Genomic DNA, 15,499 nt, shown 5'->3' with positions numbered 1-15,499 from the left:
GGTGAACAGAAATTGGACAATTTGAAAAAGATTTTCTCTATATACTTCAATTTATAGTTTTTTATGAGAATATCAACAGGTTGATTTATGACAATAATTGAATGATAAGTTGATAAATCTTTAAAGTGGTACCCATGTCAAACTAAATTAATAAAAAAAGCGCGTCTTCAGATCTTTATTTAATTTATTAAATTGCGTGTGTAACTGGTTGCCTAAAATAAACACATTAAATCATTCATTAATAGTCCACTTTAATGCATGATTTCAGCCGACGAATTATGCATTAATAGTACCTAAAAACAACCGATCTCCGGAAAAGTTCATTTAAAAGGTGATTGTGGATAAAACACTTTTTATAACATTACGTTCATTGCAACACTTTTGAAGAAACCACTGCCAAAGAATAAAAAAATCTCACTCAAAATAATTCAAATTTGAACAATTTGGCACTGTAAAACCCACATTTCTCTACCACGATTATTGCTAAACTGAAGGGAATTCTCATAATAGTTATTTGTTTTACTAGGCTAGAAAATGGTCTTTTATTTTACCTCCGGGCTCGGATTTCAATTTCCGAGCATTTCCAAAACATTTTCTAGCCGTGTCAAACACGAAATTTTGTGCGCCGACAATTATTAATAGTTATTTATTTCGACTTTTGGTTTGAATTTGAAACGTTATTCCCTTATTTAGGGGAATTTCATCAGCTGGGAAATAGGTTGGAAGCACCCCATTCAAATCAAACAATTGCAGATTAATGTAAATTAATGTGTTTCAGCAAATTTTTGTGGAATCTCTACTTCATTAATTTACCTTTATTATTTTCGAAGGTCATTGGCCCCCAAATCTGCACACAAATTGACACTATTGACATTTATGCAGCGATGCCAACTTGTAAAATAAAACCAACTATTCGAAATGTCACGTTTGATTCACCTAGACATTCAAAAGGTGGTTTTCTTGCCGCAAATGAGTATCACAAATGCCATGAAAAATGACGGAGGCGCACAATAGTTATTTTTTGAACGCGAAATTCGGTCATTATATCAAACTGCGTTGTTTGATATTGGGGTTAAAATCCTTGCACTTTATTCGGGGGCTTAACAAGGTTAAGCCAAAGTGTTGGATTACAATCGATAGAATACAAAATATAGAAAATGTAATGCTCTATTTTGACCCTTGATAAGAGTGACTTAGGGTAAATTCAAAAAGGTTAAAAAAATGTATACAAGATGAAAAACTTGAAACAAAAGAGGTAGGTATATAGTTGACGAAGATAAATATAAACCATTCCCCAATACAAAAAAAGGCAGAAAAAAATGGAAAAAAAGATAGGGAAAGAAAAAACCATATGAACATTTACACAGATTAAAGAACACTGTAAGTAGCAAATGGGTATCAGAAGAGTTTTTTGGCCATATGCTAAATGCAATCATGAGGAATAATTTGGAATTATTTTAAATACATACACACAGAGTGTCTGGAAAGTGGCGCACCACCTTGAAGAGTCTCCCAGGCCCGATTGCAGAAACGCGGATTAAATTTTTAGTTTAAGGCTGTTCTACCCCTCAACTAAAATTCGTGTTTTGAAAAATATGCAACCCAACATACAAACCATTTGACACATGCCAATCATCCATAAGGGTGAAAATCGTCTGTAAAATTAGCATATTTTCTACGGCAGTACAGCAATAAACCAGGCAGATAAGTTTGCCTTGGTTCGGAGTTTGTTTCATAGATTTTTCTTATTTCTAAATACGATGTCCCTCGAAATTAATTGAATGTATTGGAAAATTATCATTAATGATAATAAATTGAAATGAATAAAATAAAGATGTTTTCCCATCTTGTTATTTCTTTTGCTTGAATGTTTACGCTGTTATTAATAAAATCCATTGCAACAAATTTAAAAATCTGGCGCATGTGTGTTTTCAGCACTTCCAAATAAAATAAAATATTTCATGTAAACTATATTCGAAAACAAAATTAGTTTTCAAATATGTGTAAATGTGCTTTGATAGGTAGAGAAATTAGAGTGCGGTTTGCGAAGAAACCATAGTCATTACCAGTTTTCAGGTAGAGTCCTAAAAGCAAGAAAGCTAATCCATCCTTCTAGAAGAATTCCAAGTATAATATTAAATTGTCTTTAAAATGTGACACTTCACATGACAGAATCAAAAGAAACAAACCCAACTGAGGAGGGTGAGTTTTTATTTGATCTCTCGATACATACAGGTGTCCTGAAAGTCGCGCACCACTGTGATACTGTATCATCGAACAATGCCACAGATCACCAGAAAAATGTTAAAAAAAATCATGTCTTTTTTATGGATTAAAGAGGAAAAGTTTAATGCCAAAATTAACGATTTCTGGGCAGTAATTTTAGGTTCAGAAAAAATTTTTACTTAAAGGACATTTTACGCAAAGGCATGGGGCAAAAAAAAATCGAAAAAATCTTGTTAGAAATGGCAGAAAACTGTTTATAAAATTTTGTAATCAACAATCTCTATCAGTGTGACATCGTTCACATGAAACCATAGTTATATTACTCGTCCATGAACCGACCTGACCGACTAACGCCAACAATACAACACCGAGGTTACTATGGCTTTGAATATTAGAAATTTAAATTATTGGAGGAACAGTGCAGCAATGTTGCCATTTTCCTAATTTTCTTTTGGTCCTCCTGCAAAAATAGAGAATCTGCAATTTTTTCAACATTTTTTTTTGTATTCTGGGGGACCACCCAATTACCTCCTTTCAAGATTAGTGTGCCACTTGTAAGTACATATACATATGTGTTGTTATTTATTTTTTTATTTATTTATTTATTAATTTATTTACTTATTTTTTATTTTCATCGCTTTGGAAAATATGAGATTAATTTGCAACAAACTAACAAACAATAAAAATCTTGGATCAAAAAAATTACTTAGCCTTACTACCTTACTATTTTTGCATCTCGAAAATTGAAATGTATCTTATACAGAGTGTCCCAGAACTCGCGCCCCAGAGAGCAAGGGAGGGTGCCGACAACAATACAGATGGTAAATTTCAAAACAAAAATTGACTAAGTTTAATAGTATTCGAGAATTGATAAAAAGTTAACAACCAATCCCGAAAGCTTATTCGAGAAGTGGAGTAAATGGCCATCCCAATTTCCTAGGCAACGAGAGTCTAATGTTTAACTGACCAATGGATGATAGTATGTGTCCATAATTACCAATTTTCAAATTCTGTTCAGCTTCGAGATTGGCTACAGTTTTTTTGTCTTATCTCGGTTATTTTTTGAGTTAAAAAATTATGGTTTCAAAATTTTGGTTCAGAATTGTTGCCTCCATAAGCCCTTTCTCTCAGGGGCGCGAGTTCAGGGACACCTGTATTTGAGTTGGAATTTATAGTTGATAAATCAATAAAGATCAAAGCTAACATTTGGAAAAAGCATAGCGATTACTGAATTACTATTTAGGTACATATTTTTGAAATCCAAAGGATAGATTTTGAGATCCAATAGATAACTCAAAATTTGACGTCTCAAAACAAGAGTGCATCTCAATTATACGAAAGATAAGATATTTTCTTTCAGAAATTTTTATTTTAAAAGTATTAACTATTTGTAAACACTGATTGCAAATAACATTAGCAAACCAGAATTTTACTTCTTAGAAATGTGCGAATCCGAAGGAGTTAACTAGGTAATTTAAAAAAAAAAAGAGGGGAGCTTTGTTTATCTTTATAAGAAGGGTAAGAAGGTGAATAATGGAAGCTGCCATAATTTTAGAAAGGTTTGAAAAGTCGTTAAAGCACCACAATTTAAGATATATGTAAAAGAATAATTGGCGATAGCGACAGCAGTGTTTAAAAAAAAATAGAATACGGAAGCTGTATGGTCCGGCATATTTTATAGAAAAAATTGAATGTCGGAATCATATTTTACGTAATTATTGCAATAAGATTAGGGAAATTGCCAAAACACCGCGGACGGTCACAAATTTACGAAATTTTTTGAAGTTTCGAACCTCTGTGGTTTGCGCAATTAAATTTAGAAAAAATGAAGATTGTCCACTACAAGAGAAGATAGCTAATTTGAAGAAAGATATTTTGAATGGCCCACAACACATTTTTGGCAATCACGAAAATTGTGCGGAGTACTTTTGTAAGAAAAGTGGCCAATTAAATGAAATTCAAATTTTATCATTTCAAAACTCCATATTGTACAAAACGTTTATGCAGTCAGTGAATAGAGTTGCAAATTTATTATTTTTTTAATTGAGTGTATTTTATTTGATAATTAGAATTTTCGTTCGTTGGTAATTGGACGAGCTTTAGCCTGGCAAGAAAATTTAGTAATAATAATCTTGATAAGAATGAAATTAAAATGTTATGGGATTCATGATCTTCAGCTCTCGGTAGTGAGTAGGTATCTGGTTGGGTAGGTATCTGGTTGGGGTTCCAATGGTCAATCCCGACTCGGTCGAGCCGTAGTCCTCGAACCGTCATTAGGATTAGAGACCCCTGCTGTGAGGGGTTGTAAATCATTTGTATTTTGAAGTGTTGGTTGCCGACTTTTAGAAAATTGGGGACCATTTTTACATTACATTTTATTTTTTTCTAAAATAACTATTCATAATTGAAAAAAATCAAGGAGTTTCCCGGGTGTAGAATAAAATTCTCTATCTATCAAGTCGTAGTTCAAGCTAAAATTCCTAAAACTGTGCCCGTAAAACGACATGGCGTTTTTTCAGTTTTTATTTTTTTTAAATAAATCTATAAAGAATTTTTGAAAATCACGGAGTTTCCCGTGTACATTTCGATATTGTCTACACGTACAAAAAAAATTAAAACTCCAACTCTTAATTTGCGGCCGTAAAAAGTAATGGCGTTTTGCGCTATTTCCTATGCACTTCGGCCGAGGTAGGACATAGCCTTAAGACTAAAGCTTTAATCTACGATTATACGTCAAATTCGATTGCAGAGTTATATTTTTTGTTTGGGATTAAATGTAGTGCGTGACTAAAAATTAGTTTTGAACTATAGCAAGGACTAAACGAAATATAGATTGCACAAACGACTTAATCTTGGATTAAACGATTTAGTCTGAGACTAAACATAATCCCACAAGTTTGATGGATTATAGGACGAACTAAATTGACACTTCTAAGTAAAATCTTTTAGGTTATGTGGTTTTGCGACTTGTGGATGTTGAAATAATGGCAAAACAATCTTAATTAATGGAAAAAGTGACAGGTACTTTTTTTATTATTGTTCTGGATGTTCAACTAAACATGATTTTTGGATGTGCGCGTATTATGCGTTTTCCGGAATCGGACATAATGGAGGACCACAACAGCTTATGAGCTAGCTCACCCAAATTCAAGTAGATGTGGGCTCATATTTTACAATTTTTTGAATCTAAGCAAAAATGTAGGGTGAAAACAACTGACCAAAAGAATGTTAATTTCGAATTCAAATCAATTTAAGCATTTTGTTTAAAAATCAAAAATTTATACGTACATACCTGCCCCATTCATTAACTTAATTCAGTAACTTCGTTATTTTTTAACCGATTTTGTTCGTATTAATAGCTTTGGAAAGAGAAAAAATCTCTAGATGACTTTTTGACCAAAGTTTTGATAAACGTACGCTGGAAAACCTTTACAAGGTCGAAAAATCGAAATCGAAAAACTAACTAATTATATCAAATTCTAGGCATAAATTTTCTGTAATAGCTACAATTCATAGCTAATTGCAATCGAAGAAATATGTTTCGAATTTTTTTCTTTTATCGTAACTTTGTTATTTCCTCACAGTTTTAATTAGTTTTTATAGCGTTTGCTATATAGAAAAACTCTCTAAAATGGTGATTTCCATAATAGAAGTAAGAAAAGAAAGTGCAATTTAGTATTTTGAACATCTCAATTCAGAGCCTTTTAAAATGATAAACTCGAGAATAACATTAGTCTAAAATAATGTACAGGTTGTAACTTTGAGACAGTAAATTATGAATAATTTTACAAATAAAAACTAATTTTTATGATTTCAAAGTCTTGTTAGGAGAAATGCTATTTTTACAATAATTCAATAGTTTTTAGTAACCCCCATAACCCCTTAGTCTTGCGGAGATCTCCAAGCAAGATAAATCTTCTACTTACAGTAGTGTCACAGTTGGTACACATTCAGTTAGAACGACATTTTATAACCAGCATTACAATATTTACATAAGAAATAATTTTAAATGTGGGTAATTTTTTATTTTCTAACCTGCAGTACCCATTATTTGGATTAATCCGTGAAGTTACATGTCAAAAATGTGGTTCGGTCACAATCAAAAACGTTTCATCCTAGATTACGTAATCCCATATATAAACCACGTTTCTGCAATTGGATCAAAATATAGTTCAGGACTAAATTTTATCCAGGATTTTATAGTCCGTTGTTTAATCAGCGTTAGAAAAATGACAACAATGCTAAACTGTTCCCCAATAATTTAATTGACTAATGGTTGAGTGTGTTCTAATGAACTCTTATTCTGAGAGCTATTTTTATAATTCTATATTATTACGGCATTAGGAAAAAATGGGATTAAAAAATCTAAAATTTCCAATTTACCGCTCGAGATTTCCAAGGTTGAATGACTGTGAAATAAAAATCACTTTGTAACGTTGCTTTCAGCCTAAATTAAGCTTTTAACTTCAAATATGCCTTTCCCAAGCAACAAGTAAACTAAAAGTAAGGTTAGTCTAGACAATGCGACAGCTCTTCAATTTTCAGTAACACCAACTTCGAAATTTCGAGTGAGAAATTTGAAATAACACACACATTTTTGATTCGATTCTTTGAATAATGCCGCAATAACGCTGGATCCTAAAAATTGCTCTCAAAGTAAGAATCTCTTGAAGTACAATCCATCATTAACCGTATTTTATTTGCACGTTTGGGAAAGTGGGAAAAAATTTAAATTTATAAGTTATTTCCCTATGTTTAGTAATCCGCGCAACACCTGGTACACACCTCATTCTGTTTTTTAAGCATACCTAAAACATGCAAAGTAAATTTTCAAGTATAAAAAATTAACAATTGAAAATTTGGGATCCTTTCAAAAATGTCTTAGAAAATATTTTGAAAATATAAAGAAGTGTAAGACAATAAAAATGTGGTAGTTGTGGTGATGATAATGACGTAACTGGGAGTCATTAATGTCGTAATTAAGAGCTCTTGGAATGGCTTAGTAACTTGTGCGCACCCCGGGTTGCGGAGAATGACGCCAAAATGTGTTACTTAAAGCAGTGAAGGAATTGGTGAAGTGAAAGAGAAGGTGAAACTTAAGGCGAGTGCCAAGACATTTTTCTTATGGAGAATCCCATGTAAAGTATCGTCTAAATATTTCGCTTATTTTTTCATGTATCAGTTTCGTTCTTATTCTCAACTGCTTGTATTCATATTTTCTTCTAAAACTAAGAATCAAACATTGGAAAAAACATTTAATTTAAAAGTTAAAGGACTTGAAAATTCGATAATTTAGGGGTAGTTTTACGAATAGAAGTTTATGTCCGATTTTTGTGAATTTTTAAACTTAGAATTAGTAAAGAATACTTTCAAAATCACTTTCCCGCTAAATTTAAATCGATATCATTAAAATTGGTCTAGTTATGAGTGAGATAAACTAAAAAATTTTCAATCGAAGCTCTGAGCTTTGCAGATAATTTACGACTATGGTGATTTATAACCGAACCCTCATTTGCGGTTTCTTGACCAGCTTTGGAAGTTGTAAATCAAGGGATTTCTTCTAAAATTTTTACCTGCTTGTTTCGCACAGAGGATAATAAAATGGTTACAATTAGAAGAAGTGCTAATAAATACAAGCACATCGAAGTTTCATAATGCTTGATGTATGAAATTATAGAAACAACTATGTAGTATGAAATTTCATTTAATTTATAGTCATGTTTTCAACGAAAGTCTTTCAATGACACACGAATTAATTTCTCGACTACTTCACGGTGTTGGACGTAAAATTTAGAAAATGAAATTTAATAAAATAGTAATTTATTATTATTTTTCTTATTACATATTTTATTATTTATGTTTATTTTTTCCTTATTTCACTAGAATTTAAAAGTTCATCAATGAATAAAAAATGTTGAATGAAACAAAATTGTTTTGAATGGTATGACTCTATGGAGCGACCTGACCGGATGCAATTTACCTGATGTTTGCAATATTGGATTAGAGTTTATCTAAGAAACTGACCGGAGTTTTACTAGGTGATGACAATTTCTTTCATTTTGCCGCCGGCCGGTTCAACTTTTACTGAAAAACCCACTAAATCTTGTTCCTTTGAGAACAATATAAATTTTTTTTTGGGAGAATAAAAAGGTTGACTTCTGGTAACTAGAAAAAAATGGAACATACATTGTAAATTCAAATCATAATTGGTATTACCAAATCCAAGGGCAGTTAAGAATAACACGAAAAAAAATGTGTATTCTGGGTGTTTGGTTTGGACAAGAAAGTGATATGAAATATGAATATATTTATGAAGACACAACTTTTTGGAAAAAAAAATGGAACCAAAATTGATTAAGTTTTATTTTGATCACATGTTGCTGGAATTAATTGACTCTAGGAAACAAAGATTGTCTATTCCGATCCGCCGTCATTGAGTTTGTATTACCTATGTATTAGTTAATTGTCAATATTGTAAATATGTACCTATTATGTAAATACCACTTTTCTTATAAATACTTACTAACATGTACATATTATACACATTATTATACTATGTATTTTGTATCTTTTGAGTATACCTTCATACCAAATACGTATCTATTTGGAAACAAATAAAATTAAACATAAAACAGATAAGTTTAGTTTTTTTTAGAAAATTTCTGTTTGGCATTCTAATATTAAATAATACTTTGATCTATTCACTATTTGACTAATTATTTTTTGAACAACGTACTGATGTACTTACAATTTTAAAATAAAATTTTTTGATTCATATTATTTTACCCATGAAGAAGTATTTCTACCAGACAGAGGCAAAATAAGTATTTATCATTTTACAATCACTTTACGATAGCACAGTAAAAGGGGTGTTGTAAACAGAGGTACCGCTTGACAACCTTCCCGATGTGACAGCTCAGCTCGAATTCTGACCAGCGACGAGTCTTAGCACTCGCCTTAAGTGTAGTGCGCGAGTGCGTGGCCTGGATGGCTGACTTCCAGGAAGTGTTCTGGATGGTAATTTTCCAAATTGCGCTGAGTGAGAGGGACATGTAGTGTCTGGATGGTTGACTACCAGGCGGTCGGAATGGAAGGTTTCCAAGTGGATGGTAGATTTTTAGGTGGCCTGGATGGGAGATTTTCTGTACGCGGGTAGGTACGGGTTTAGCACAACTTCCTAGTTGTGCTAAATCCGGACCTGACTAGATAGGGGTGTTGCGGAAGTCGTGAGTCAAGTAGCATTGTGTTGGTAGTCATAAGTACCCTTTCAAGAAAAAAAAAGAGTACGGCTGTGTGATAGGGTTAGTTTCGTAAGTTCAGCGTTTCAGCGTAAAAAACGAATTACAGCTGTTTAAGTTCAGAACTGTCTTTTTTCGTGGTTTCAGTTCGTTTTAAATTCTTATTATTTTAAAGCAATAAAGCTTACTTATTTATAGGTAACGTTTAATCCTAGCCATAAATAAAAAACAATGCTTTGCTGTTTGTTCAGTTTTCTATCACAATGAGAATGCTTTTCTTCCTTTTTAGCTTTGCAGTGTTGCATTTAGTTGCAGTAACTTCCAATCCTAGTAAGTTTAAAATTCACTGATTAACACAACATTCCTGTACTAAATATTTTATCAGATCTACGCATTATTGGTGGAAGTAATGCCGGGGCTGGACAATTTCCATATGCTGCAGCTATCCAGTTCAAACAGCGGACAGCCTATTTTTCTGTGGCGGAACTTTAATGCGTAACAGGTGGATACTTACTTCAGGCCATTGTGTCTATAAGTAAGTTCGTAAAACTGTATTACTTTGTATTTCACCAATAAACATTTTTAGTGCTACACTTTTTAAAATTGAGGTAGGATCCATCGCTTTGTCAGAAACAGATCCAAACAGGTTAACTCTTGCAAGCTCTCAATATATCCTACATCCAGATTTTGACCCAGAACAGATGGGAGCGGATCTTGCGTTGATCAAATTACGAATGAATATAACACAAACTGGTAAGCTAATTTTACTTATTTGCTCTAGAGAAACTGGTTAAAATGTGTTTTCCAGATTATATTCGTAGTGCCAATTTTTATGTGCCTCCAATTAGCGATAACTCTGAAGTGGTAACTCTTGGTTGGGGTCAAATTAGTGACTGCAAGTGTCTTTTCGAAAAATGTACGAGTATTATAAGTTATTTTAGCTGATGCTGGACTCTCTGAACATCTCCAGTATGTGGAAATATCGACTTTAAGTAATGAAGAATGTAAGCTAGTTTACGGTAATCAAATTATGGACGAAATGGTTTGTGTGGCTGGCAACTACAATGAAGGAACATGCATTGTTAAAAGTTTTTTTACTTAGTTTTTTATGGTTCTTATGTTATTATAATTCTAGGGTGACAACGGTGGTGCACTTCTTCAGATGCATGGGCAATATTACGTAGTAGGAGTTGCAAGCTTTATTAGTGGAAATGGATGCGAGAGTACTAATCCTTCTGGGTTCACAAGAATCTCTCCTTATTACAACTGGTTAACCGCCACCATGAATTCCTATGATTAAAAATCACATAAATCCGGAAAGATGTTCACCAGTTTAATAAAATGACGAACCAAGCCAAAATAATTTTTGTTTATTAAAAATTAATACTTAATTCCTCAGATTTCTCTCTTCCTTTCATTTATTAGATTTTTTTTGATATCTGATATTCTTCTAATTGTAGTATGTATTTATGAACTTAGATTTTAGAATATATTTTATTTATTATTATTTAGAATATTTTACTTTTGAAAAAGATAGAAACTGACGATTTTACAGATGAAACATAAAAAATAACATAGATAACACTTGTCAAAAGAAATAAATTTATGTTTTTATTACTGTTATAAAACAATAAAACTTTGTCAATTAAAAATAATATAAACGAAAACGGAGCAAAACACGTCATCAAAGTGGACCTTAAAATGAGTTTAATTTTAGTACTGCTGCAGTATTGCTACAACCGCTACCGAACCCGCTTTGTACACTCAGCAGCAAATGTATTGAGCTCAGGGGCGGAATGGGTCGTAACGAGGTGCAGTAAACTCTCAGCGGGTGGTGTCCGTAATTTGCACCCTCATAAACCAAATTTGCGGGGCCGAAGAAATTTTGAAGCTTTGTTGTTGAAAAACTCACCAGGGATATTTGTTTTGTTTTTCTAAGGTGGATAAAAGGTTGAATGTAATGATGATTGATGAATCAATGTAAATAAAAAAATCACAAGTTAAAGGAAACAAACAAAAAAATTAACTTTATTGTAAACAAAAAATTAATAAAACAAATTACAAAAAGGCTTAAATATGAATAAAAAAACTTAAGTAAAAGGAAACAAAAAAATTAATCTTTATTGTAAGCAAAGAATAAATAAAACAAATTAAAATAAGGCTTAGATTATTTTGCCCCCTGACAATCCACCTCTTCACCTCTTCAACGTCGTTTCCTAGAAAGAAAAAAAATTGAATATTGAAATGGAAAAAGTGAATAAATTAAAATATGTTTATTAAACTTACCGATAGATTGATCCTTTCCGATATTTTACCCTCCCGCTCGGCAACCGAGAATGAAACCCTTGGTTTCCAACGTCGAGTTGTTTATTGCTCTGGCAAACGTGGTATCTTGGAGAAAATTGACAAATTATTTTTTTCAAATGTTTACCGCATAGTTATAGAAGTAGAAGATAATCCGACAGGTATGTGGTCATTTGAAGTGGGGATGCCTAAGTATTTGCACTCAAAAACGCCATTTTTTAAACTTTTAAAATTTGTATTAATTATGATTTCAAAATCTCAAGAAAGCATAACCAAAATACTCTCAAATAGAGTTTGCTTCATGAAAATTAAGATATAAAGATATCAAAGTAAACAATAAGGGCTCGAATTCATGTTGACTTGCGGCATTGCAAATCAGAGTTGCGTCTTAGCAACCCCAATTAAACAACAACTGCGTCAATGCAATTTTCGCCACTGACTTGAAATCGGGCCCTAAGAGGTCAATTTTAATTCAGTACCGCAAATCGGTTACACAGCGGCAAAGTTGCCGCACTGTCAAATGCAAAATAAAATTAAGCACTGAGGGGTGCAATTCTCGAGTCCATTCGCAACAATGCGTATACGAATTAATGCGTGTGGAAAATTGCGATTCGCAATAAATTCTGTTATTTTCGAAGTACACCTAGTGCTACTCGCAACCGAGTTCGCATACGTAAATTTAAGTGCGAGTGGAAACGTGACAACGATGTAATTTTGTCAGTGTTGACAACTCGAAAAGGATTTCTAGTGCCAAAAATTGTGTAAGTAATAAATTATATTGTATTAAAACATTTGTGTTGAAATAATATCATTTTCGTTGTTTAGAGCATGGAATCGAAGCGGTCGGGAAACATTTCAAGCGAACAAAAAGAAACTCTGAAGGAGTTCATGGTAAAGCACCCAGAGCTACGAAAGGGAAAATTCTCTCAAAATTTCACATACAAACAAGGGCAGTTATTATGGCAAGAACTAACCGATACATTGAATCAAATGAGGGGTGGAAAAAAAGAGTGGAAAGCATGGAGGAAGGTTAGTAAATTGAAACTTGAGCGATTCGTGTATTTTCAATTATTGCTCTAAACTTTTTCATAGACATAGCAAGATCAGTGCTCTAGGGTCAAACAAAGGAAAAGCAGCAACAAATCAAGGCGACGTACAGGCGGGGGAAGTCAGGATGAAGAAAAGCTGACAGAATTTGAGGAAGGTGTAATAAATCTTTTGGGAGAAGTTATCATTGAAGGTCATCCTGGCACGGAGGAGTCACTGGTTCCCAGCCTAACAGCAGAGGAACTGCCAGAGAAGTTGTTACTTACTACAGTTTGTCAGCCAGTTCAAAGTAATGAGGAGCAAGAATTAACACCTATGCAATCTGATATAGAATGTGACCATAATAGTAAGACTGAACCAAATAGAGAATCTCTAGCAACTTTCCCAACTCATCATATGACACCACCATCATCACAGCATAATCTTCAAGTCCAAGTTTCCAAGTCCAAGTCTTTGCTTCGATCTACAGCACGACTAGATCATTCGCTTGCGGTTACAGAAAAATTAGCATCTCAATTAGAAGAAAAACTAAAAATAAAAAAAGAATATTATAAAAAAAAGTTAGAATTGTATGAAAGGGAAGTTGTGGCAATTGAAACGTATTATAAGAAAAAAACTGAAGCTCTATAAAATATGAGAAATCTTCAATTTTGTACTCTTTAGGAAGTAGTTTTAATTAAGTACTTGTTTTTTCCGTTCCTGTCAGGAAATTTTTCTCAGGCGTTCCTTATTTTTTTATAACAATATGTAGTTAGGTTTTCGAAAAAATACAAATAAAATATTCTATTTTACCAATATAAACAATTTTATTTTAAAATAACAATCAGTGTATAAAATGGTTACGAACAATCAACTCTCTGTGCCTTCTTCCTTCATTTAATTCGGCCAGAGGTCTCCTCTCGCGTTGCTCTTCTGCTTGTTGGTTGAAGACACCATAATCAATGTTGACGTCTTCTGGTTCTGGAGGAACCCCTGGTACGTTATTATTAATGCATATGTTATGGAGTACCGCACAGGCATTAATGATTTTCGATGCACGCTCTGGGGCATAGTGTAGAACTCTGTGTTTGAGGAGGCATCGAAAACGTAACTTCAGCACCCCGTTACACTGTTCAATCAGTGATCGTACACTTTTGTTGCGTTCATTGTATCGTGCATATGGAGTGTTTGGTTCAACATTTTCGTAAGGACTGATGAGGTAAGATTGCAATGGATATCCAGAGTCACCTAGTAACCACAACGATGGCATGTAGCTGTTCCATAAATGGTAGCACATTACTATTCCTCCAAATATAACTGTCATGAGTACTCCCTGGGAAACGTGCGTTTATGTTGAAAATCTTCAACTTGTAATCGCAAATAATCTGTGTATTTATCGAATGATACCCCTTTCTGTTTACATAAATATGTTCCGGATACACTGGGTCGTTTCTTGGTGGTGGATAAATTGCTATGTCGGTGCAATCAATGCATCCAATTACCCCGGGAAACTGTCCACGCTGATAAAATCCATTGCGAACGTCTTCTATCTCTTGAATGTTGGCAGGAAAATGAATATAATTCTTTTTTACTTATGGCAAGTTCAGCACATTACTAATTTCTGTCACAGATCGACTTACTGAAGACTGGCTTACAGCTGCATTTATATTTTGTCCAATATTGAATTGGTAACTACGATAAGCAAAAAAATTCAGCGCAGTAAGAACTTTTGTTGTAGCATCAAGAGCAGATGTTCTTGTAGCATCGGGCATAAATGGTTCAACTACGTTGATTAAATCATCTGTTAAATTTTTGGGGAGGCGATATGTTCTTTGGAATTGTACATCCGACAAAGTTTCAAATGGATTGTCTGGAACTGTCTTGCCGGTGCAGCATTTCTCACTTCAGCTTCCTCCACAACACCTATTGCTGCCAAATTTACTAATTCATCAAAATCCATTTCTAAGAAAATCGACTTTGTGTGAACTAAATTACAAACGCTTTCCCACTATACACAATACCGTGAAAAATTAATTAATTAATTAAACTTGATCAACTTATAAACTGAAAGTCACTGGAAATTATTGATAGGACAGTTAGCGCCACGATACCATCAACAGTCAAGAGCTTTTCTAGATTTTTTTTCTCGCAATATCTCATTGCGAGTACTTATACCCACTCGCAACGCAACACTCGCATATTTGCGCGTACGAATATCTATACTTTTCCAAGTTGAGACTCGTTATTATGGCCCTGCAATAACGATTACCGGAAACATTATCAGTGGCTTCAAGGTTGTAAAGAACCATGCCATAAATTATTTTCTAGGTAGTCCGAGAGATTTCAAACCAGGAACGGCTGACTTTATTTTTTTTTTCTGATTTCTTTTTAAAATTTAGCAAATAAAATAAATCCTAACACTACTTAGTAAGATTGGTACTTATATAAAAAAAAATAAAAGAAAATATTTAGGGTTTAGTGTCACGGATAGCTTTGGCACCAAATGCAAGTTTTGTGTCCGATGCGGTTCTGGTCGAACCCTAGTGATGAGCTGCAACCGCAATTTATGGTCTGCATTGTGAAGAAATTTAACTTTTACACAAAGACGCACCCTCATAAAAACGAGTCCCAAATTGGAAAAGTTTTTTTTTTATACGAGTGGTTGGAGAATACGAGTACGCTCCCTCGTTCGTACTTTTCACCAC

General features: G+C 33.3%; 1 pseudogene; it reads left to right on the top strand.

The window, feature by feature from the left end:
• The first annotated feature begins 9,727 nt into the window (after positions 1–9,727).
• On the top strand, positions 9,728–10,764 carry LOC148173714 (brachyurin-like; annotated as a pseudogene).
• Positions 10,765–15,499: the final 4,735 nt, after the last annotated feature.

This window comes from Gnatocerus cornutus, chromosome 5, assembly GCF_029298725.1.
Source record: "Gnatocerus cornutus isolate USDA-ARS CGAHR chromosome 5, icGnaCorn1.1, whole genome shotgun sequence".
NCBI classification, from domain to species: domain Eukaryota; kingdom Metazoa; phylum Arthropoda; class Insecta; order Coleoptera; family Tenebrionidae; genus Gnatocerus; species Gnatocerus cornutus.
The sequence above is the reverse complement of the archived record's forward strand: the minus strand, read 5'-3'. Positions and strand labels throughout refer to the sequence as shown.